Here is a 22,912-nt window from a genome sequence, read left to right on the forward strand (position 1 = left end):
TCTCCCATGGGACTAACTCCTCTCTGTGCCTATAGCACCAGCCCTATTAACACTCTTCCACGTGGTCTTTCCATTTCAGTTGGAGAGACTGGTTTTATCTTATTATCCCTGTGATGGCCTGGCCTTTCCATGTTGTATTTGAATGGACGGTTGCAGAATATATTCAGAGGTACTTGTCCAATGCTAATAATAGCTCTACCTGTCCAAGTGAATTACAAAAAATGTATCAATTCATTAATCACCCCCACTGATTTTGTGTACGTAACGGATGAAACATCAGGCAACATTCCCTGAAGGTCAATAAATTAGGGCAGTTATCCAAAATTACCTTCTGAGATCTCTCTGAAAGCTAAGGGAAAAGTGAGCAGAGCACAGTCCCATCTATTCTTGCTGAGGATCAAAAGCAACTCAACAATACCTCAGGGCATCAAAGACAGCTGATAGATCTAACAATAACATCTTGGAGCCCTGATATTCATCTGTAACCTGGACTGCCCGTGCAGTGCAGTCTCTGTGCTGTACTCTGTCTGTACCCAGACCGACACAGGTCAAGAAAGGCTGAGATAGTCAGGTACTCAGGGAATTCGCTTCCCTTCACAACTTTCTCATTAACCATGCCCACACTTGAAGAACAGAAACAACACAGCCAGATTGCCAGCATCCAGTAATAGCTTGTTTGGGGGCCTTTCCTGCACTTTCCAGAGAGATCCTGTATTTGCTGCCCATCCCGATGTCAGGCAGACCGGTCTCTTCCCCGCACCAGGTAGCTACCAGCACTGATCAAAAGCTGTGGTGGGTAACGGGGGTTCAGTTCAGTTGGTGGGCAGGTCACGTCCCTGCCACCAGAGCTGCCACTTGTCTTTGAGCCTCCTCCTCGAGCTGAATGGAGGCAGAATGGTGCAGAGGCAGCCGTGCTCCCAGCCTCCCCACATCCTGCCCGCAGCCCAAGCCTGGGCACCTGATCTCCAGGCACCTTCCTCCTTCCCCTGCTGCAGGCAGGACGAACCTCACTGCTGGAGGACTGAGATCCTCCAGCACGACACGAATCAGGAAGGCTCAGGTGCCTCACAGAAGCAAGCAGTTCATCACAGGACTATGTCCCAAAAACTTATTTTTTCAATTTTATTTCAGGAACCAAAAGATCAGCTTATGTGTACCAGTGTGCTCTTCCTCCTACCCTACCCAACCCATTCTGTCCTCCATGGGTCAGGTTACATGGGCTCAGATGTCCCAGGCAGATAGTTATGACTTGGTTCAACATTATTTCATTATAACCACTTAAGTTACAGGGGAACTTTAGTGAAAAATAAAACTATGGTAAAGCAAATCCATTGCTCCATAGAAACAAAAGCTGACCCCACACTCGCCTTTGTGCATGGGCTGAATAACAAATCCATTGTGAGATTAAAATGAAAAAAGAAGGAAAGCCAAAGCTTGTTTGGTTCATATAAACATGGGACTTTCGATTTACTTTTCACAGAGCTTTGACTGGGCAACAGAAGAAATGTGAGCTATCTCACAATGTTCCCTTGGCATAACATGGTGCTTTCAGTCTCATTATTATTGCATTATATGTAGCACATCTGTTACTGGTCAGGAGCCAAACTATTTAATTCTATTAGATACATCTATACAGCTAAGTGATAATCTACACCAGGTTTATGGAACAAGCACTTAATTCTTGGCAGGGAGCAGCTCAAGACTTGATACAAGAGCAACAGAATATATGCAGTGTAGTTGTAGATCAGTGTCAGAAACTGGCCAGAAATCATTTCTGCATTCTTCAGCATGCAGGCATTCCAGTGTGGGAAACTATTCATTCAATTTATTGTTCTAACATCTGTAAGTTATTGGGCAGGGGGAGGGGAGAGGGAGGGGAGGAAAACGCTCAGAGGGAAAAACGTTTACCTAACAAAATACTAACTCTTTCAGGGGGTTTCATGTCAGCACTCTGTAAATAATAGGAGCCTTTTAATGCACATGTGGTAGTATTTACTTTGTGGAGAGGTACACAGAATCCTGTCTTGTTCAGAAAGTTTTCTGCCCTGACGCTGCTCGGGCATATAGTTTTAGCTGTATGTATTTTGTCTTCATCCATCTTTTATCTTGCTGAACACAGCTGCCAAAACCAAAGACACATCGCGCTGCCTCTGCTTGCCTGCCTCAGTGCAGGCTGAACCTCAGGGCACTGGGCTGGCAGAAGGAGCAGCTCTCCCCTGGCAGGGCAGGCGGCAGCTCCAGCGTTTCCAGCTGGCAGTTTTGCATCCCGGTGCATTTTCTTCCCCTCTCTGCCAGACCCTTCCAAACTTTGGGAGAGAGAAGCCACAAACTGTGTGCCCTTCCTAGAAAGGGCAAGTAAGCATGGTTTTGCCCCCATTTTTAGAGAAGAGGAGGAAGGGCACTGTGAGGTGATGACTTGCTTAGGGTTGCACAGGATGTCTGCAGCAGGGCAGAAACAGGGGCCAACACTCTGAACTGTCAACAGCACCTCTACCTTTATCCAACAGACCATCCTTCCTTCCTCTCTGCACTGAAGAATTGAAAAAATTCTGGAAAAAAAATAAATAAAAAAAATAAAAGATGGTCTCCACCTGCAGAATTTTCTGACCTTCCACTGACTGCGCTTTTCTTTTTTTCCTTTTTTATTTTTTTTTTTTTTGGTCCCCATTATTTGTCTCTCTGTGGAAGTAATTGGATCTATTTCTGAAGGAAGTGATGTCAGGAGACCTGGGTGTTCCAAGAATAGTTATTTCCATATGATCCGAACAGGTTCTTACACACGGTGACACATACATTGTTGTAATTTAAGCATATCTGCTTCTTTGGACTGAAGGCCATTTGTAAGAGTCTCCATCTGGAGAGGAATTCATTTACTTACAGCCTTCAGGGAGTGGCAGTATCTTTTAACTCTCTGTTGTCTCCAGTGCTGTTTTCCTTCCTCATCACCAGGTGTCTGGAATTTACCTGAACCATCTTGTGCTTGACCCAAACCCCTATGGAGCCAGGCAGAACATCTGCTGGTTTTAGAGGCCCTGCTCTGCTGGGTGTGAATGGAGCTGCCATGGGGCATTGCAGGGAGCAGACCATCAGACCATGAGCACTCATGGTCACTGCCAGTGGTACCTGAGTTCTTACAAGAAAAACCTAGTCCTTGCACCTGAATTTACAAGCTGACCTCAGGAGAATAAAGGAAAAATAAAATAAAAAAGGATTGTAAATGAAGGGAAAATGCTATACTTTAAACATCTATCACATGCTATAATATATTTAAACTTTGAGCTTTGGGGACAAGTGCTGCCTTTCTTTTTCCCATGCAGTTGTACAGCATCTAACAGTGTAGGGTCCTGGATCATGACAGAGATCTGACAGATGACCAGAGTGCAAAAATAATAGCATTAAATACCAGTAATAACATAATGAGGTAATAAGGAGTAATAAAACCTTGGAGGGAGGCCAAGAAGAAGAGTGTCCAAAGGCTGTGCCACCCACTGTTACTGAATCACACGTGGCCTTCAAACCTGAGGGAAGTGGGAAGGTGTCAAAGACAGGAGGCTCCTGCTTAATGTGGACCCACAGCGCTTCTGACAATCCAGAGCAATGCCAGGGCTTGTCACCGGTCTTGGTGCTTTCAGAAGCTGTTTGAAAACTGCCTCATGATTCAGCATGATACGTGCATTTCCCAAGTGCTTGCCAAGCCAGGGGTGCCCAAAGCAAACCCAGTGACAAGCTCAGGTTTATTAGGTCTCCGACACAGCCCTGACCTGCCTTTTCCCTCCAGCCGAAGGCCTTGGGCAGAGCCAGTCGGGAGGAACCGGTCACTGCTGACAATAGCAATTTGTACGGGATTTGTCAACACGCAGACTTGTAAAAGTTAATATCCCAGTGGTTGTGTTTCTTTTCATTAAGCAAATAACTCACACCCCCACACGGCCTGGGGACAACCCCCAGGGGGCTCAAGGAAGGAAGGAGCCACCGGCGGCTGCACCTCTGACCTCCAGCAGTGTTTTTCAAGCAGAGCGGGCGCATCTGTTACAGCACCGAGCCCACTCCTTCCACCGCGGGGAAGAACTTGTGAGGATGTCAAGTACTTTCTTAAAAATAAGAAAGGGAAAACAAAACAAAACTTAAATGGTAAGAAAAGTAAAACAGTGTTTTTACTGTTTATTTTCCCATAGCTCTGCTAATTGCCCCCAAGTGCTGTATCTTGTGGCAGCATCCACCAGTTTCAGGTGTGCTGGAGGCGGGTACTAATACCCAGTTCTGCATTTCTCTCCTTCCTGCCTCAGCACACAGCTCCTCAGCCATGCCAACAAGGCAACGCAGTGTTGGGCTGCAAACTGGACTATTGTGGTTAACAACTTTAAAACCTCAAAATAAAGGAGTTTTTAGGGGATTGGTTTGGTCTGTGTCTGCATCATTTCAGCAAGCCCTGTGAGAGCCTGGTAGCACAAATATTATCTACTGAAGTGAGGTGATTTCTGCAGGCAGGACAGTAAAAGGAGCTAAGGAGGGAAAACTTAAATATTTATTATAAGAATCAACCTCCTAAGAGTGGCTCTTGCTCTCCTAGAAGTCTGCAGTTCACCAGTGTGAAAATGCTGATGTGAAAATGCCCGTTCCTGATGCTGGGCTTCAAACAAAAGACTCTCACCCATCATCTGTGTAATCTTCCCTTTGCATGTTATTTGCTTTATTCTTTATAGGCAACCATTATACCTAGAAAGTGCCAGCACAAATAAATAAATAAATAAATAAATAAAAATTCTTACTAGCTTCTTGCCATTGCCATATCTTGTCCAGAGTGGAGGAGGCAGGGACAAGATATCACAACCGTACTGGGAAAAGGTGAGTGAAAAGCATTTAATATCCAATGCTCTTTATCAGATATTTATTCTTGCACTCTTCCCATGAAAGAGAAGAAGTAGATGGAATACCACAAGGAGAGCAGCTTGCTGTTACTTGTGATTAAGCTTTAAGACTAGCTGGAGGAGCTAACCTACAGGTTCCAGTCCTGGTATTTTACCTAACAGAGCACACCGCATTCCTGGAATTTTGGCTGGGTTGAAAGCCTTGGCTTTGGTACCATCATAAAGCCACCTTTGGGGAAGTCAAGGTGTTTCTGTCATCCACTGTTGTCAGTTATAATCCACTTGGACCATTCCTAGGAGTACAGCCAGACAGTGTAAGGAAATATTCATGAAACCATAAAGTCTGTATGTCTACAAATACAGGATATGGTTCCCCTGGATAAGATCAGTGTAAGACTGTGGAGGGAACAACAGGACCAAAAAAAGCCAAGCAGAATAGCCCCTGGGATAGTAGGGATCTGCTGACAGCTAGCACTGCTTATGGAGAAATCCCCAGCCAGCAATAGTTCAGTGGTTATGGTGCTGGGCAAGGTTTCAAGTGTTGGGCAAGGTTTCAAGAGGCTTGGGTTCATTTCCTGCTTTTCCATAAGATTTCTGTGCCCGAACTCCCCACCAGTGGAACTGGTAGGGGTTTGCACACCCTTCTTGAACATGGTGAAGGTAGCACACAGCAATGAAGTCCCTATAAATCCCCTACAGTTACAGATCCAGTGGCATTGCACTGCATTCTAGAGCCTACAAGTTCTCCACGTGTAGTATGAAATAACCATTAAATCGTCCATAATGCAGCCAACTTAACTGTAATTTCAAAAGGATGCGTAACTAACAGAACTGCTTAGAATATGGGAATCTTTTCAAAGGAAAATTTAGAATAACTCTTGCATTAATTTTGTGAATTTGTTTGCTTGGTTTTAGTTAGTTGAGTAAACTTTTCATTCTTCCCTTCAGCAGCTTTTGTTCTTCTTTATTCTTTCTTACTTTGTTATTAGAAAAACAGAAGGGGATGCAAACAGGGAGGGAAGAGGTGCAAAATACCAAAAATGTTCAAACCTTCCTGGTTATAGTTTTGGGTCGTAATATTTTTTTGTTTGTTTCACCAATGAAAATGTTTGCACAAAATAGACATGTCAATCCCATAAAATATGTTGTTCTTCACTGGAAAGTATAGCTGAATTGAAGAGGCCAACAATCCCAAGGTTTATCTTCTCCATTTGCACCTGGAGAAAATAAAGCGAAGCACCAAAGCAATGCCCCCAAGACCACAAAGTGGAGCAGTGTTAGATTTTTAGACCACAGGAATCTCTGGATCCTAGGTCCAGACCATCACAGTTCGCAAAGCACCTACATGAGGTTGGTTTTCTCCAGCAACATGACCACACCATGCATAAACAGAGCCCAGAGGGCTTCCCTCTCCCTCTGCCCACACACAAAACACCCCAACATCCCCAAAGCATCCTCAAATAATTTTTTGGAGCTGTTTCCGTGGAGGAAGGGGAGGGAGCAGCCACGCATGGAGCTCAAGCACGGCGTGCTGCCACTGGCAGGTGGGGAGGCAGGGGGCCGGGCGCGCGGTGCGGGGCACGGCCAGGAGAGCGGGGAGGGATGCTCATAGATCTACAGACGCTCGAATTAATTGGCTGCTGTTTACAGCCTGGGTTTATCGCTCAGCTTTTAATTAACTGTTTCCGGATTTAATCTCACAAATGTTCTGTCTTCGTCCTTGTTTAATCCGGCAGTCTAATGGCAAGCTTATTTATGCAGATCAATACTGTTTACAAACATGAAAGCCGCCTGTCGGTTTTTGAACTTTAGACGTGATGGCATTGGTTATCAATAGCTGAAGCAGCCCCAGCAGGTGGCATGTCAATATGCAGCCAGTCAATATTCATGGAGCGGCCAAGATTAAAACTTTTTTTAGCAGGAGTGGGAGGGAGCTTCCTAAACTCCTCATCGTAATCATAGACAGGGGATTTACTATCTGCTCCCGCCCCTGCTTTCTTTTATTTAGTTGCAGCCATCTGAATGGAGCGCTAATGAGAATAATCAGGTTATTCGGGAACATGCATGGTGGGGGAAAAACCATTCCCACCATCTGCTTTGAACCGGCACACCTGCAAAGGGTGTCTCCTACTGCTAAAATATTTTAAGTAATAGCAAGGCAGACCTGGCTTGTTCCCTGCACCTATAGAAAATTGAAATTACTGAAGGAACTGGATTATTTTCCTCTTATTCTATTGGCTTCAAGTAAAAAAAAGAGCAGTGCATGGAAGAACCATTCAAAAAATGCTTCCTTAAAAACAAAGCTTGAAAATCTAAGGGCTGGCAGTTATTGGTGAGGGGATGGATGCCCAGGGGACCAGCGAAGAAGGACCATACAGGCCCAGTCCTGCAGCCTCATCTCTCCTTGTACCTGTTTTTCTGCAAGGTGCTTGTGTGGCTCTTGGCATAGTTGTTCAGGGATAAGGGTGTGTTTGCAGCTGGATTGCACAGGTAGGGAAAACACAGGGTCCCAGTCCTCCAGGGACTGACACTTGCTTCTCATGTTGCTCTGGATATAGTCTCTGTTTAAGTCAGTGGCCCAGTTTTTAACACGCCAGGTTAATCCTGTGCAAATCTTTGAAAGAACAGAGCCGAAGGTGTCAGTCACCAGACAGAGCTTGTGAGAGCTTCTGTTAGGAAGAATTGTAGGTAAAAACAGGGAACATATAGCCTCAGCCCGATTTTATATGATATAACTTTAACCTGCCAAGGAAAATGAGATCTGGCTTGCCTTTGCCTACCCTCTGTTTGCAGCGTACTCCCATCATGAGCTGCATTCAGGGACCAAGCCCCTGCTGTGCTGGGAACAGTACAAACATAGCTAATTGTATGTTTGCTATAAACACAGCTCTTACACAGTTCTTACACCTTCCATAAATACATTTCTAATAATCAGCAGACAATGGTATGGGCAAGCCAGAAGCATAACATAAAGCATAAGAATAAATTGCATTTAATTACAAGGAGAATCTAATTAAGCCTGATTTTCTTAGACCAGTGTTAGACTGTGAGTAACTTCATACACATTAATAGAGTTGTAACACATGTGACCTGTGGTATAATGACAATGACTACTCAGGGGTGGATTGTCAGATTGATGCACGGCATGACACTAACTCGGTTCCTTAATTTCAAAGGTGCAGAGTAGATCATTTCCATGCAGAGCGTAAGGGCTCCGATCCTCCATTTATCTTTGTGCGTTGGCTTTATATTTCTGGCCATTTGCAGTGTTTGCTGACATTTGCCAGTCTGTTTGTTCTAGTCTTCATTGCCGATTATGTAACCAGGAACAAGCCTCTTGGGACAGCAACAGCAATGCTTGTGCTTGGGTCCCATGGCCCCTCAGCTCGAATGCATTCCCAGGGGGCTGTTTTGTTCTTTGGGCTCAGAGTTGATTTCCTGATGGTTTCATTTTGACTCTTCCCAAACGACTCACAGAGGGGAAAAATAGGACATGGGGACAGGGGATGTGTGGGGATGTCACAGGAATGCCAGAGCAACATCAAGCTCCATTGGGTTTTGAGGCAACACACCCTCGTACCCCATGGGCTGGTGCAGGGTGACTGCTCTGTTCTCTGGCAACTTGTGGCACACCACAGCCAGCAAAATCGGAGCAGCTCATCAGCTCTGCTTTATTCTCTTAGCCACAGACCCCAGCCTGCAAAGTGCAGCGCCGTTTTTAATAGTGACATCTCGAGCGCCTTTCAGAGTCTGCTTGAAAGCAAATATAGGCCTTTTAATAGGCTATATTAATGCATTAAACTACGGAGAGGAGGAAGAGAGGGGGGGAGGAAAATCCCTGGCACATACATCTCTGCAAAAGTTTCAGAGTCTGGAAGAATCTGATCCAGAAACAAAAGCCCTTTGAATCTCCCCCCTTCCCTGCTCCCCGTGCCTGGCTCCCCCCTCCCTCCCGTCTCTTCTCCTCCCCCCGCTGCGCAGTAACAGTGCCAACTTATCAGATACCTTTAGCTGCCAGCTTCCCAGATACTTTCCTTTGAATGTGACCTGGCAGCAGCTTGCTGCAACTTTTGAACTGCTATATATGTCATATGCTAAGAAGAAGAAGAAGAAGCAGCTGAAGTATAATGACTACTGGAATACGCGATTCGAGACAAAGTCAGGATGCTTTCAGTGGGGAGCGCGAGGCAATTTATTTTAACTCGTAAGGCAACTTTGCTATCCAGTGGGAAGGGGGCGGGGAAGCAGGCAGGATAATCGCCCTGTTTTATCTTCACCTGAGGGCCGCAAGTCCATCGCCAGCACCCACACGTTGCCCCTCCTGACAGCCCAGGGCTTTGGGGTGAAGAGAGGGGGTTCCCGGTGGGCAGCAGGCAGCTGGGGGGAGGCACGGGATGGGGAAACTGAGGCAAAGTGACCCACGCAGGGAGGTTTCCCTGCAGTAACATGGCAAATCCACGGTAGAAATAACACGGGGGACCAACCACCTGGGTTGCCAGTTTCTGGCTCAACGGGATCCCTCTGTGATGTGAAGGAAAGAAAAATCCCCAGCAGTACAAAATACACAAGGAAACGGGCAAGTGGCTGAGCCTCGTGTGGCTTTAGTGGCTGGGGCAGCGGCTGCTGCAGGTAGTGATGGCCATTCATGGCTGATTGGAGCTTTTTTTCCTTTTACTTGGAAATGGATGGGGTTTGGGCATGTTCCTTTAAAAAGCCACAAATTAATGAAATTCTGGAATGAAGAATCTAATTAAGAAGAGGAAAAAGAAGAAGCAGGAAACAACCAAATCCCAACTCATTTCAATCCGAAGGAATAGTTAAGGGCTTTTGAAACAAAACAGGTTTTCTTTTAGAAAGGTAGGGATGGATAGAGAAGTTCACCATGCTGAGAGGTGCAATGCAGTATTGTTTATAAAAAAGCTGTTTCAAATGATTGGATGTTCTTCCATTTTTGCATGGAAAGAAATGTTTGAATTCCAGAGTTTTCCTGTTTCGGGACAGAAAGGATGTTTTTTTTACAGGCTGCGGGGCATTCTGCAGAGTGGAAAAGCTGGTTCCCAACAACTCCAGCTCTAATACATTTAATTAGAGATCTTCCTGCCCATAGCTGCCAGTTGAGGTTGCTGTTAAAGAAGGAGAGGGAAGGCTGAGAACAGAGGGAGGTGGTTCAAGATGTTCCCTGCAGCTCCTGGGTTGTGTTGCTGCAGGAAGCCCCTGAGCACTCCCTGTGCTTTAGCATTCCCCTCCCTGAAACAGGTAGACCGGTAATTATTTGTTATAAAGTTTATTAGTGTCCTTGGCACGTTGCAGCAGAGGCAGATTAAGACCACCTTGGCCCCAAGGAGTTTGCTGGTACACTGCCACCCTCACTGGGGCTTGGCAGGAGACTTAATACATTAATTTCACAAAGCGCTTTGAGATCAGGGGATGAAAGCTGCTATAGAAGTGCAAAATATAATGATTAATTGCCTTTTCTTGGTGGGAAGTTGCTATCATCTCTTCACTTTCTATGACTGGCAAACCGGAGGGAGTATTTAACTTTTAAAAAAAAAAAACAACATCTTTACAAAGTAACAAATTAAGATGCAAATCTGGAGGGGTTTTTTCCCTCTTCTTTTTTCCTCTCTCTCTTTCTCTCTCTCTTTTTTTTTTTTTTTTTTTTTTGCTAATTGGCAGAAAATTAATGACTGTGTTTCTGACTGAGCAGATGCTCCCGTCAAAAAAGGCAGATTTGGAATTTCTCTAACCCTCCTTTTAAAAACACATCAAGAAGGCAGTAGCATGTGGCAGGTCAGAAATTAAGCGAAGGTAACTGTGCAGATTGTACAGAACACAAAGGAGGTTTTGTGCGTGTGTGTGTGTGTGTGTGAGGCTGAGTGAGTGGGGGGGCTTTTTCTTTCCCCATCTCTCCCTTTTGTTTTAACTTCCTTGCATCGGATTTTATAGGATTTTTTTTTATTTTTTATTTTTTGTTGTGCTTTTTTTTTTTTTTAAAGCCCGTATTCCACTGCAGCTCATAATTAGCAGCCAGGCCTCTGGGACCTAATTAACCAATTCAATTAACAAAAAAAGCATACAAGTCACCCTGACATTTGTCAGCCATTAGGAGGGATGTCAGGCTGGCAGGTTCTACCGACACATTAATGATGATTAGCTCATTTGCAGCTCACTTTTACCCCAGGTGTCCACCTGGAGAGACTGGCACGAAACACTCTGCAGACAGAGAGAGGGGCTGGGGCTTTGCCGCAACTGCGGTGACCCTCAAAGGGAGTTTTGACCTTTCATTGAGCGTATAATCAATAAGTTTTTTGCCTCGGTTAAGAGAAGCTGCTGTCCCCTCATCTAGCTCCCACGTTTGCTAACCTTCAGAGAAGCAGGAGCCCAAAGAACCAGGGGACGGTGCTTGCCCCAGGGGCTGAAAACCCTCTTTTTCAACTCCTTCAGTGGGAGAAGCCTTTAGAAACATTTTCCTTGTCGATAGCACTGTTTGCTTGCTTACCGCAGCAGGGCTCCTTCACTTGGCTGGGGCTGCTTCTTAGTTCAAGCCAAGCTCTTTGTTCTTGGAATTGATTAACTACAGTACTCTATATAATATAGGCAGATATTTATATAGACATCGCTTCCGTTCCTGCCTCTGATCTCCCTTAATTTAACTCCATTTCCCCAGCAGCTCTGATTTAATAATAAGTGGCTGATCGTTACGGAAATGGAACCAGGAAAAGCGCAAGTCAAGAAGGCTTCTAGGATGGAGGGGCGTTTGGCACTTTTGCCTATTTCCCTTATTTCAGCACCTGAGAGCAACCTTCCTGTCCCACCTGGGCAGCCTGTTCCTGGTCACTGGAGTCCCCTGGGGGCTTTGACCTCTGCAGGGTTGCTCACAGCTCCCCTCCCATCCAGACCCATCCAACCATCCTTTTCCAGGGTGCCAGAACATACTGGTTTCCTCCCAGTTGCCTGCTATTCTTGCCCACAGTACTGTTGGCCAGCCCTAGACAAGAACAGAACACAAAATGCTATCAAGGAGTGGATTTCTTATTGATTTGGGCATTTTGCAAGTTTTCTGCCCACAGGGTGAAGTCCTCACATCCAGATGTAGTGAAGGCAAGTGCGAACCCCAGGCACCATCCCTGAACAGGAGAGAAGCTCAGCCAGCAGTTCAAAGGGACTCAGGTGCTTGTCTTAATTTCAATTAAATCTCAACAGTGCGTCCACATTGACTAATCACCGAGGGGCTGATTCAGCTCCCTCTGCAAAACAGGACCTGTATCAATCGCTAGAGCCAAACACTCCTTCCTGGAAATCGGCAGTGCACAATAGTAAATACAGAGAGCTGGGACTATTCATGTGTTAACAATGCAGCGGTGGCAGCCCTTTATTGTCACACACATTGTTAAACCCACAAAGAGCAACTGGTAGGTTAAATCTATTTTAGCTGGGAAAGCTTGACAAAAATCCTTGCCACCAAGCATTTGATACTGATCACAGTGTCACATCAGGGAACAGGCAGCTCAAAAGAACGAGTCATTTTTATTTCTGAACTTTAGAGGCAACGGCCTCTCCTCTACACTGGCTCCCCAGGTCTTAGTCCTCTTAGTAGGAGGTGGGCTTTTTTTTTCTCCTGTGCCACTCAATGAGAGCAGATTTGGGAGGGAGAAAAAAAAAAAAAAAAAAAAAAAAGGCAGGAAACATACAATGCTATATTAAGGCAATGCAGGTGGATGGGGAATGTGAACACAAGCTTCTCTTTCTCAAGGGAAATCAAACCCAAAGCTTGGGGTGGCAGCAAAAGGTGTGACTGGTGAGGCAGCAGGACACCTTGGTGGCAAGAATTGTGGCGTAAATCAGCTGTCCTCTCACACAGCTCAAGCATCACTCTGATATAAATACTTTGGAATTAATATGAAAGCCTCAATTCAGATGGATTTGTTTGAGTTGCAAGCATTATTGTAACCTTCTTTTTTTTTTTTTTTTAATATAGGAGTTTCATATGCAATGGGACCAGTCATTTCCCAGTAATGCATCTTCTTCTGAAATCATGCTAATTTTCATGTCTTCCCAGGCAGATTCCACAAAGCTCTCTATTAAAAAATTTGGGCATTAAGGGGGACAAATTTGCCAAAAAGAACATGGGAAAATCTTCTTACATGTATATGGCCCCTATTGATTTTATAACAAATGTATTGATTTTATGGGGACAGCGAAGATAGCTCTGTAAATGTAGATGCCTTTCATGTTAAAGTGCCACTCTTAAATTTTAAAAGTGGCCTTTCCCATCAGTAGGGAGTCAGTGGGAGGATAAGATTTTGAGCTCTCAGCACAAGGCTTCACCACTGTTTATAATCCCTGTGGCTCAGAGTGATAGGAAGAGCACTGGATGGAAAGTTACATATTCTGTATTTGCTGGAGAAAGGGGAACCAAGTCCTGCCCAAGTGCCATCTTGGTAGACAGTATCACATCAGCTGCCTCCAACACCTTTTTTCCCACTTGCATCTTGTCTCCTCTCACTGAATCATGTCTGATAGGAGCAAACAGATCCTAGAGCAGCATCTCTCTCTCTGTCACACCACCAGCATGAGGGGGCAGTGACAAGAGCACAGCCCGTATCTGAGTCTCTAGGATCACCCCATAAGGGTGATCCTCTAGCACATGTCAAACCACTCATGGAAAGGAGTTGTTGGCTTCTTTGCCACATCTCCTCTGCTCAGTTTAACCTGCTGCATTAGTGCTCTGAGAAATTCCATGGGGACACCACACTCCAAATAAGCATCGCCCACCTGAGCTTGAGTGCTGGGAGCCTTAGAGGTACCCCAGGGCCAGGGGGAAACAGCACCTGTGGCTTGGTCCCACTGCAGGAGGCTGCAGCTCAGTTTTGGTCCCTACTCCCAGAATTTCTCTATGGTATTGCCACTCTGCTGTTAACCTTATGGCTCAATTTTATGGATGGATTTTAGGCCATTGAAAGTCAGCCAGACAGCACGAAGAGGTTGTTTGCTCAGCTATAACAGGAGTATCTGAAAACACTGACATCTTGTGACAGTTTGGAGTGAGATGACAATAGAAAAGAGCTGGAGAGACTGCAGGATGTCCATGCCTCTTAAAGGACTAGAGATTTTAAAGAGGCTTTTACATACTATTGCCATTTTTCACACACCTTCTGCACCACAGCCAATTTGCAGATCCTGCTGCTACCAGCGTGAGCAGGTCTGCATGGGCAGTTAAGCACATTTAAGCCCTGAGCTTCTGCCCACCTTGCCGCCCATGTTTACTCTTCCCCTTCAGATGAAGGCATTACAGGCTGAGGCCTGAGATAGTAAAATCCCTCTGGAAAATGCTTGAGCTCCTGTCTCCACGAGGTGTGCATGAATGGTGGCAAATCTCACAAAGCCAGAAGAAAGGTGAGGGACAAATTTCTTGAAGACTCTTGCTCAGCTGTATGAATGCTCCTCCTCCACCCAAGTGCAAAGTAAGGCTGGCTTGCTTTCCCCCCTTGGCTGTGAAACGGCCAGCCAGGGATCCTCACCAGGCTGAGCTAGGGACTTGCTTTAAAATTATAAGATGAAAAAGCAATTGGAGGCATTTATTTCTTTAGCTATTTGCTTATGTCTCTTTTAGGGGGTAAAGAGGTACTATCACGTTTTCAAACTTTATAGTCAATGACCATGACTGATTCTTTTTTTTTAAAAAAAGAAATATCAAAAATTTTGTATATTCGCATGACTCCCAGAACTGGCAATTTAAGATTGAAGATTCAATATAGAGCTGGCAAGCTCGTTTTGGTGCACTCAGATTGAAAGCTGATTCTTAACTTATTTGAATGGTAGAAAAGCAATAAAAATAACGTGATAATAAGACATTAATTATTCCCCACTTATCAAATGTACAAATGTTGTTAAATAAATGGGAATTTGTCTAATCAGTTAAACAGTCTCAGAATTTTCATTTGCAAGTATATATTACAAGGAGCATCAAATAACTAGATACATAAAATTATGAGAAACAAAATGAAAGACTTGCTATGAAAATTTCAAATGAAAAAAAAAAAAAAAAAAAAGTTGTTTTGCTTTGAAAAGAAATAGCTGTATGCTGGTTGAGAAACCAGTCAGCGTTTTCCAACTACTTTTATTAAAGAGAAACTAGACTGTTTTCAAATTTCTTTCTTTGAAAGAACCTGAGGTGTTACGAATACTCTGCTAAGCAGAGTCCAGGTAAGGCTGATGAACTGCTTTAACCAGCCTCTGTTTCCAAAATTAAAGTTCTGTGGGCAGAAGAGGTCGTGAGGGTGGCTTGCTTTTTCCTTATTGAAGTCGTGTTTGGGCTTCACAGATTTTAAAGCCAGAAGGGACTATTATGATTCCCTTGCCTGACCTCCTGCATAACACAGACTGCAGAACCTCACCCAATAATTTTCGCATCAAACCCATAACTTCTGTTTGATCTAGAGCATATCTTTTACATCAAGACTGGATATCTTCTTAAAGACTTCAAAAGTGATGGGGAATCTACCAAGCTCCTAGATAAGATAGTTTGAATTTGTCTAACTTCAGCTTTCAATCACTGGATCTCATTATGCCTTTTTCTGCTAGATTAAAGACACCTTTTCCATCAGAAATCTCTTCCCCATGTAGGTACTTGAAGACCTTGAGAGGGTGATAAGAGAGGATGATATTTCTTGAATGGGTGAAGAGAATGTGTCATCTTAACAAAGATAAAAACTTATCCCATGGATATTCTTTATTTTCCCCCCAGCTTAAAGCTGGTAAAAGGTGAAACAGTGGACTACTCAGGTGAGTAAAGATTGTTCCCAAGAATAAGGGCTACATCATCAGACTCTAACTCACTCCTCATAAGGTGTATTACTGAAAATGCCTGTCAATTAAATTACATTTCATTTTGCCAGGTAGCAACATGATATAGAGGGATGCACCATCTGCGCACATGATCAGAGACTCTGTTTTTAACAGGCATTTAACAGTTTTAAAACCACTCAGGAATGATTCGTTTCATAATTTTTTATCCCTCGCTTTCTAAATACAAGTACAAGAATAGCTTCACCTCAGGCTACGTCTGTTTTAGAAATGTTTACTACAGTCCCTGCAAATACAGTCCGTTTTTTTATTTATAAATCTACATGAAGGGCTAATTTTTGCTGTAGGCTAATTGTGAAATTACATGGACATTTCTTTAAAAAAAATTTAAAAATCAACCAAACCCAGCACCTCCATTACCAAACAACCTCTTACCCACCCTTCTAAAACAGTCGTATTGCTGGAAAGTAGAGAAAATGAAGCAGATAAAAAAAGTATTTGCATGAAGGTCAGTGTCTCCTGTTCTTCATGGAAGAGCTCTTTTCCCTGCTCTTTGCATTACTTGCAGGAAACCACAGTAATTATTTGGCCAAGGAGTTTACAGGAACATTGGCTTATTGTTGATCCAAGGTGGATACTGCCACAGTGTGTATTTAGCCAGAATGCCCCCGCACCTCTGTGTGAAGGAACAAAGGAGATTAATAATGATTAGTGGTGAGCCGTGTGCTCCTGGGATTCAAGTTATAAACTCTGTCCTGCATCCCTTTTGACAGGACACACCACTCACTTCCACACATGCTGGCTGACTTTAAATGCCTGGAAACATTAGTCTGTTCAGCATTGATTTTGTTGACTTTTCTTGGTTTGCCCTTCTCATCCTCAGCCCTGTGAGTCACTGTCCTTGTTTTTTCTTTTCTTTCTTTCTCAGTTTCATTTCAGTTGGAACTGTGTTTGGATTTAGTATTAAGGAACACAAATGGACTCTTCTCTGCTACTTCTTCAGTCAAAGTAGGCACCTCAAAATACACATTTGTGCACCTGAATTTGTGGTTACACTGCTGAAGGCAACACTGTTCTGGGTCAAGGTGGCAGTCACTAATACCAGACTGCAAAAACATATATAAATGTATTTGCCACTAGAACAGCAGGAGTTAAGTGCCCATAGACTAAAGGGGAAAATGGGGAGATGTTTAATTAGATATCTTCAGTAGGAACTTTAAAAATCTAATTGTTACAGCATCTGTTTAACTCAAATTGATCTTTCCAAAATGTGTCACCGATCAAGCTGGGGCAGTTTTCCACTAGCTTTTTAACTCCTTTGGCCAGCTCTAACCTGTGTGTGTGGCTGCCTGGGAAATGCTTGCCCTGACTGCCCAGGGGCTGGGGCTTGGCAGTGTCCTTCCTCTCCCAGGCAGGGCACAAAGCAGAGGGACCACGTCTGGGGACTGTGGCCCACTGGGCATCTGGGCCACAGCTGGAGGCTCCCAAGCTCATGCCTGGCCTCCTTCCAAAGGCTGGGGAGAAACAGTCAGTCTTTGTGCTAAAAATGGCTTTGAGACCGTGGAAATTTTTGATTTTTTTTAAAAAACTGTCATTAGGTAATTAAAACTTGACAGCCAAACATGATGATGAGCTTGAGCCAGGGGCTCTGCAGGACCAAACCTCAAAGCAGGAGAAGGTCAGAGCAACCTGACAGCAAGAACAAGTCCTGCTCAGAGTAAAGCTTCTCTTGGAGTTGAAAAATCTTTTCTTAAGATAGCTGTTCACTCCTTTTCATTGTGTGCACATTAGAGATGTGGATGGAAATAGCCTAATGGTATTTCGGCCCATCTCAGTGGTGCTTTGGATAGAGACCAAATTCAGGGCATTTCAGTAGAGTTGGCTCTATCAACATTTCAAGGTGCTCCAGCTTCTCCTGTGGGTTTAACCACAGGCTTGCTGGGCAGTGGAGGTCTGGCACTCAGCCATTATCATCTGAGGAAATGAAAGAATCTGAAGAAGCTGTGAGGGCTACGTGAACATGGACAGGTCTGTTTTATTAAAGCAGTCAGGGCACACTGTTTACCTTTTGGAGCCAGCATCTGCCAGTATAAACTAACCTTTCCAGTACTCAGCAGGGAATTAGCCCACAGGACCCACTTTCAGACGCGCTGCCAGGTCAGGAACTAAATGAGCACCAGATGACCCACAGATTGCAAGCACAGAGCAGAAGAAGCAGTGGTTTGCTTCTCTGCCCACCTGTCATGCTGCACAACCATGCCTTCTACGTGCAGGCTGGCCACGCTGCACTAGGCTCCAATCACAAGTATGTTTAACAAGCTCTTTAGCCTGATTAAACACCACTGTCTTTGGCCATACGCAGGCCCTCTTAAGCAAGGGTTATTAAACTGACATTGGGTAAACACATTTTTTAAGTAAAGGCTTTTTGTGGAGGCCAATTATCATTCCAAGTTGTATCAGCTCTCCATGGTCAGCGTAGCCTGCCTCCCCATACACAGGTGATTGCTAATGTATGTGGGAAGAAAAACCTACTTGGAAACAAGTTTCTTTGCACTTGATAGAGGATGTTACACTGAACATGTTTGTATGAATATCGGTTTTCTTCTTTTTTTTACAAAGATTTACCATATACCCTCTCTGCAAACGACTGAGCAGACCTATGGGGCTGCAGGGTACATATATAACATTTCCTCACATTGGCACATTTTAGTCTCTCCTTCACTGAGGCAATTTCTTAACAGGAAGGAAAATATTGATTTCTATTGACAAGTAAATACAGTCAATGCAGTTTGCTGCTCTTTGTGCTCTGCAGTTACCTGTTCCTTGCATTAGTAATATTCACAGACCAAGTCAAGGAGCCTTTACTTAATACAACACTCACCCCAAAATCAACATGCTCTGCTGTACATGGTTAGTCCAGACAGATCTTTATAACAATTTGGATGATAGATGACCAGGTATCACCCTTACTGAATGATGTTTCAGTGACTATCAGAAATCTGTGTGATGTCCTTCCATCACTAGAAGTACTGAACTGGAATCAGACTGACCTGTGGCAGTAGGACAGACCAACACTCTACATCGAAGAGCAGCCAGTTTTCAGATCATCTCTAATTCATGCTCTTATTCAAACTTACATTTAAGGCCAACCCACATTTCCAGATCCTCATCTAGTTTCTTACATGTCAAATTACTAAGTCTTTCCTGCAGTGGGGCTGGTCTCCAGCATCACGTAAAATGCATTCCCCAAGGTAACAGAGCTGCACGGAGACACACAACTGAGGCAAGTATGGAGTCTGAAAACTGGAAAATGCTGTGCACCAGAAAGGGGCCGTTATTTTCTCCCTTTAGGCTGGTAGAGCTTCTCTTTGACAATGCAATGGAAAGTTGTAATATTTTAACCAAAATTCAAATTGATAACAAAAGTATCATTCCTCTTGGGGATTTACTTAACATTTCTAGTATTTGAAAAAACAATACCACGGCACTATCTTCTGAACTAGAGGAATATGTCCTTCTAACAAAGTATATACATGTATTCTTTACTCCGTTTTTTTTTTTTTTTTTTTTTTTTTTTTTTTTCTGTTAAAAATCTGAAATTCTGAAAAGCCAGAAGCATAAATACATATTTTGCTTTGCCTTCTACAGCAACTCTTCTAAATAACAATAAAAAAACAACTCTGGCTTCCTGTTGAAAACTTGAAAATGAGAGTGGATGGAAGAGTCGCTACATGGTTTTGAAAAGCAGACAGAAGAAGCTCAATGCACTCAGGCTCTGAGCTGGGAAAAGCTACATGCCTCAACAGAGTTAGTGTCACCACCTCTGTGCTCAGGTCTCACCAACTTGCAAATTACTTGAATACACGTCATTACCATGCAGTTGGTACAACAGTAAAGATAGAAATGCTTTTTTCCCCAACAATAAATGGAAATGATGAAAGAGTATATTGATGAATAGAAAAAAGGCAACCACAGCAGATAAACCTAGGTTGCCTCCTCATAGGCCACCAGGCAGTGGGCTGGGATGGGGAAGGGTCCCAGGTAGGATGGGTCAGTCCCTCAGACAGGTGCTGCCCATTTGGAGTGAGGCACAGCTCCAGAGAAGACATATAGGAGAGCTTGGCAGGAGGCTGAGCTGCTGTTGGAGTCAGGCTTCAGAGTGCATCAATTCTGATTGTAAGAGGTTTAGACTCAAGGGTGCAGGGGGTTGGGACACTCTGATACAAGCTTGCTAAAATCATGCTAGATTGAATGCCAAGTGGGTGACCTTATGAGAGCAAACTGAGGAATCCCCATGTGTTCTTTCTAAAGTTAGTCCCTCCAAACTGTTATAGGCTATCAGCTGTTGTCTGTTTCCCTCAAATAACAGGGGAAAGGGCTTGTTCCTATACTTATTGGGGCTGTTTTCTACACAAATATGGACGGCTGCTCTCTTTTGTAAGCAAAAAAAAAAGGTGACAGTGAGCATTATATTCTATGCAGCTATATGAAGGTCTTAGTCTACAATGCCCAGCTGGCAAAGCACCTGCAAATCCAGCACACCAGGCCTTGTGAGGTGCATGTCTACCTCTTGAACATTTGAAATTTCTTGCTGTAGGCAGGTAGATGTTTTTGCAGCCTGCAAGGCAGTGGGGTGTAGGGACTCTCTGGGCCCTTGCAATGACATCAGTTCAACCTTCTCTGAAACAGGTCAATGCCCAGGAGTTGAGAGCCAGAATGAGACATGCATCTCACCTTGGAAGGTGCAGGGAGGACTGATTACTGACACCTTGCCCCTAACCAGATGAGGAAGTGAAATTCCACAGATCAACTGGTAAGTACTAACAAAGGTCTGATGAAGAGCATTATTTCCTTTCTCCTGTTGGACTCTGTTGCTCTGTTTTTTTTTTATTATTCAGGGAAGATTTGTTAAGAGTCTTTCAGGAGAGGGTCTATGGTATTCTCTGCCCTGAGCTGGTAGCCCCTGTGAGGTTGTTCTAACCAACAAGGGGTTTGTAAACTAAAGTCTTGCTTGGCATGCCAGGTCAGAAGGGCTACAGGCTACTTGACCAACAAAGAACAACGACATAGCAGCCGGAGGGTTTAGATGAAGACAGTGTTACCACTGACTGCACTAAACTGAGATCTAGAATGTTTTTTCTGCACATAGATAATATGTTGAACTTTAAATCCAGTCCCTAAGACCCAGAACTGCTTATTTGAAGAACAAAATCCAATTTTATTCTAAAAATGTTCTACTGAGATCTCTTACAGCCTCATTTTTCGTTCCTCTTAGTGTGAAGGTTGGCTGTTGTGTCAAGCAGCATTGGATTGGCATGAAAGCATGGTAGGGAATATTGTCCTCCTTGTTGTTCTCTATGCATCTGCCCTGACTTAAATCAACAGGCTGATTATGTCTGACTTGAGCAGTATCTAACCTGTACCCCATAAATGCTGACATCCTGGCTTGGTGCTGTGTCCTTCCCAGAGGCTGCTGTTGTGAGATGTACCCATCTGTGGTCCCCACTTCAGTCCAACACGAAGACCTGCTCTACCACACCCCCAGTAGAGTGCTACAGCTATGGAAGGAGAGATAACTATAAATGGAACAGACTTAATTACTTCCCATGGGCATGAAAGTGCCCCGAGCACAGTTAGGAAGGTGGCAGCTGGGTGACTGTCAGAGCTTCACTGTTCTCCCAAAAGCCTCCTCCAAGGAGCTGGACTCCTCACTGTGTCCTGGTCTTGGCCTCTGAGTGGCCTCCCACTTGGAGGCATGCTGTTCAGCTGCTGGAGATCTCCCCAAGCACCCAAAGCTGTTGCTCATCTTGGTTTACCTGTGTATGAACTGCAGTGACACTTCACAGACAAGCTATGAGATCTTCTTAATGAATGTGCATGGAGGACCCAGGCTGGAGAGATGCAAAATAACAAATGAATACAACTGTGTAGCCTCAGAGTGCTCCTAAAGAAAGCTGAGTATGTGATGAGAACAAGTTTTAATAGATCCTGACCAAACATCCCTATGTTGCAGGTCTGTGAGCAAAATCCAGTCTGCCTCATGCCATGTGTGAGGAGACTTGGAGAGCCAATTAAAACTGCAAGTAAAATCTTGAAATTCATTTTTATTTATTTATCTTGAGCAGAGGATTTTAGGATATGCAATCCTAGGCACATCTGAAGTGTACAGCACCTGTGCTTCAGTGTGGTTTGGTGATCTAGCACTGGTATCCTGGGTGGCAGCATAAAATATTCACAAAGACAAATGCGAGCTGAAGCTGCTACAGGCTCCCTCTACCAGCTGTGTGGGCAATAAATAAAGAAATAAATAAAATAAAACCCACCCAGCTAAACTGGATGTGGCAGGCGAGCAGAAGTGTCTCTGTCTGAACCTGTGCATGTGTGAGTTAGCCTGTGTGCTTTAAGAGCCAAATTAGCAGAATTTTGTGAACAATGTTCTCTCGACAAGTCAGGTGAATTTTATTCCTTGCTTTTAGCTGTTCCGCTGAATTTTATGCAGCTCTCCAGAGACTCGCAAGCTCAGAGAGTTCTTTCCAAAAATGTCGTGTTTGCTCTCTCAGTTACATTCCTCGCCCTGTCAAACCTCCGCTGCTCTAGTCCCTATTTCTTTCAAATGTTTTTCTTCTGTATGTGTGTGTGCTTTAGTGACTGCATATAGCCAACAGTTTTTCTTCCAGTCAGCTCTGAAACAATAGTGAAGTTAAACCACTTCCCTTCAATAAAAGGAAAGGGGGCACAAAGATTTAGAGGGCGACTGAGAGGAGACAGGAAACTGAAAGAAAGGGTCTGCATGAGGCTGATGATACTTAACGGGATGTGATGTCCTTCCAGCCAGCATCCAGCCCCTTTGGTGCCCAGTCAGTGTCTCTAGGGGACGGGGCACAATTTTCTACAATGGGTAGGGTTTGGACAACCATGGAAGAACAAGGAATAGAGAAGAAAGGGTGTGAGAGTTGTTTTTATTTCTTTTTTTTTTTCCCCCATTACCTCATCAAATAAAGGATTTTGATGTTACAAATAGCCCCTGAAGAGGCAGAGGCCTGCTTGGAGGGCCTGCTCTTTCCAGGAGCTGCTGGATGTGTCTTTGACCATCATGGGCATAGCGGTTGCTCAGACTGGTCTCAGATCTCAACAGGCTCACCCCTCTAGGGCAGGTTTGTTTCCCTCTGGTCTCTCCTGGCTTCACCCGCTAACTGTGTTGTGAATTAATGCCACATGTAATGCTGGGGACACCTGCT

At 44.2% G+C, this 22,912-nt stretch overlaps 1 long non-coding RNA gene across 1 annotated transcript; it reads left to right on the plus strand.

Annotated features, from left to right (window-relative positions):
• The first annotated feature begins 19,724 nt into the window (after window positions 1-19,724).
• On the plus strand, window positions 19,725-22,059 carry LOC311439928. The gene is made up of 4 exons (XR_014695077.1): window positions 19,725-19,850; window positions 20,364-20,487; window positions 20,950-21,000; window positions 21,142-22,059. It is a non-coding gene; the product is annotated as an uncharacterized lncRNA (long non-coding RNA).
• Window positions 22,060-22,912: the final 853 nt, after the last annotated feature.

Source organism: Aythya ferina (genome assembly GCF_964211825.1).
Source record: "Aythya ferina genome assembly, chromosome: 7".
In the NCBI taxonomy this organism is placed as follows: domain Eukaryota; kingdom Metazoa; phylum Chordata; class Aves; order Anseriformes; family Anatidae; genus Aythya; species Aythya ferina.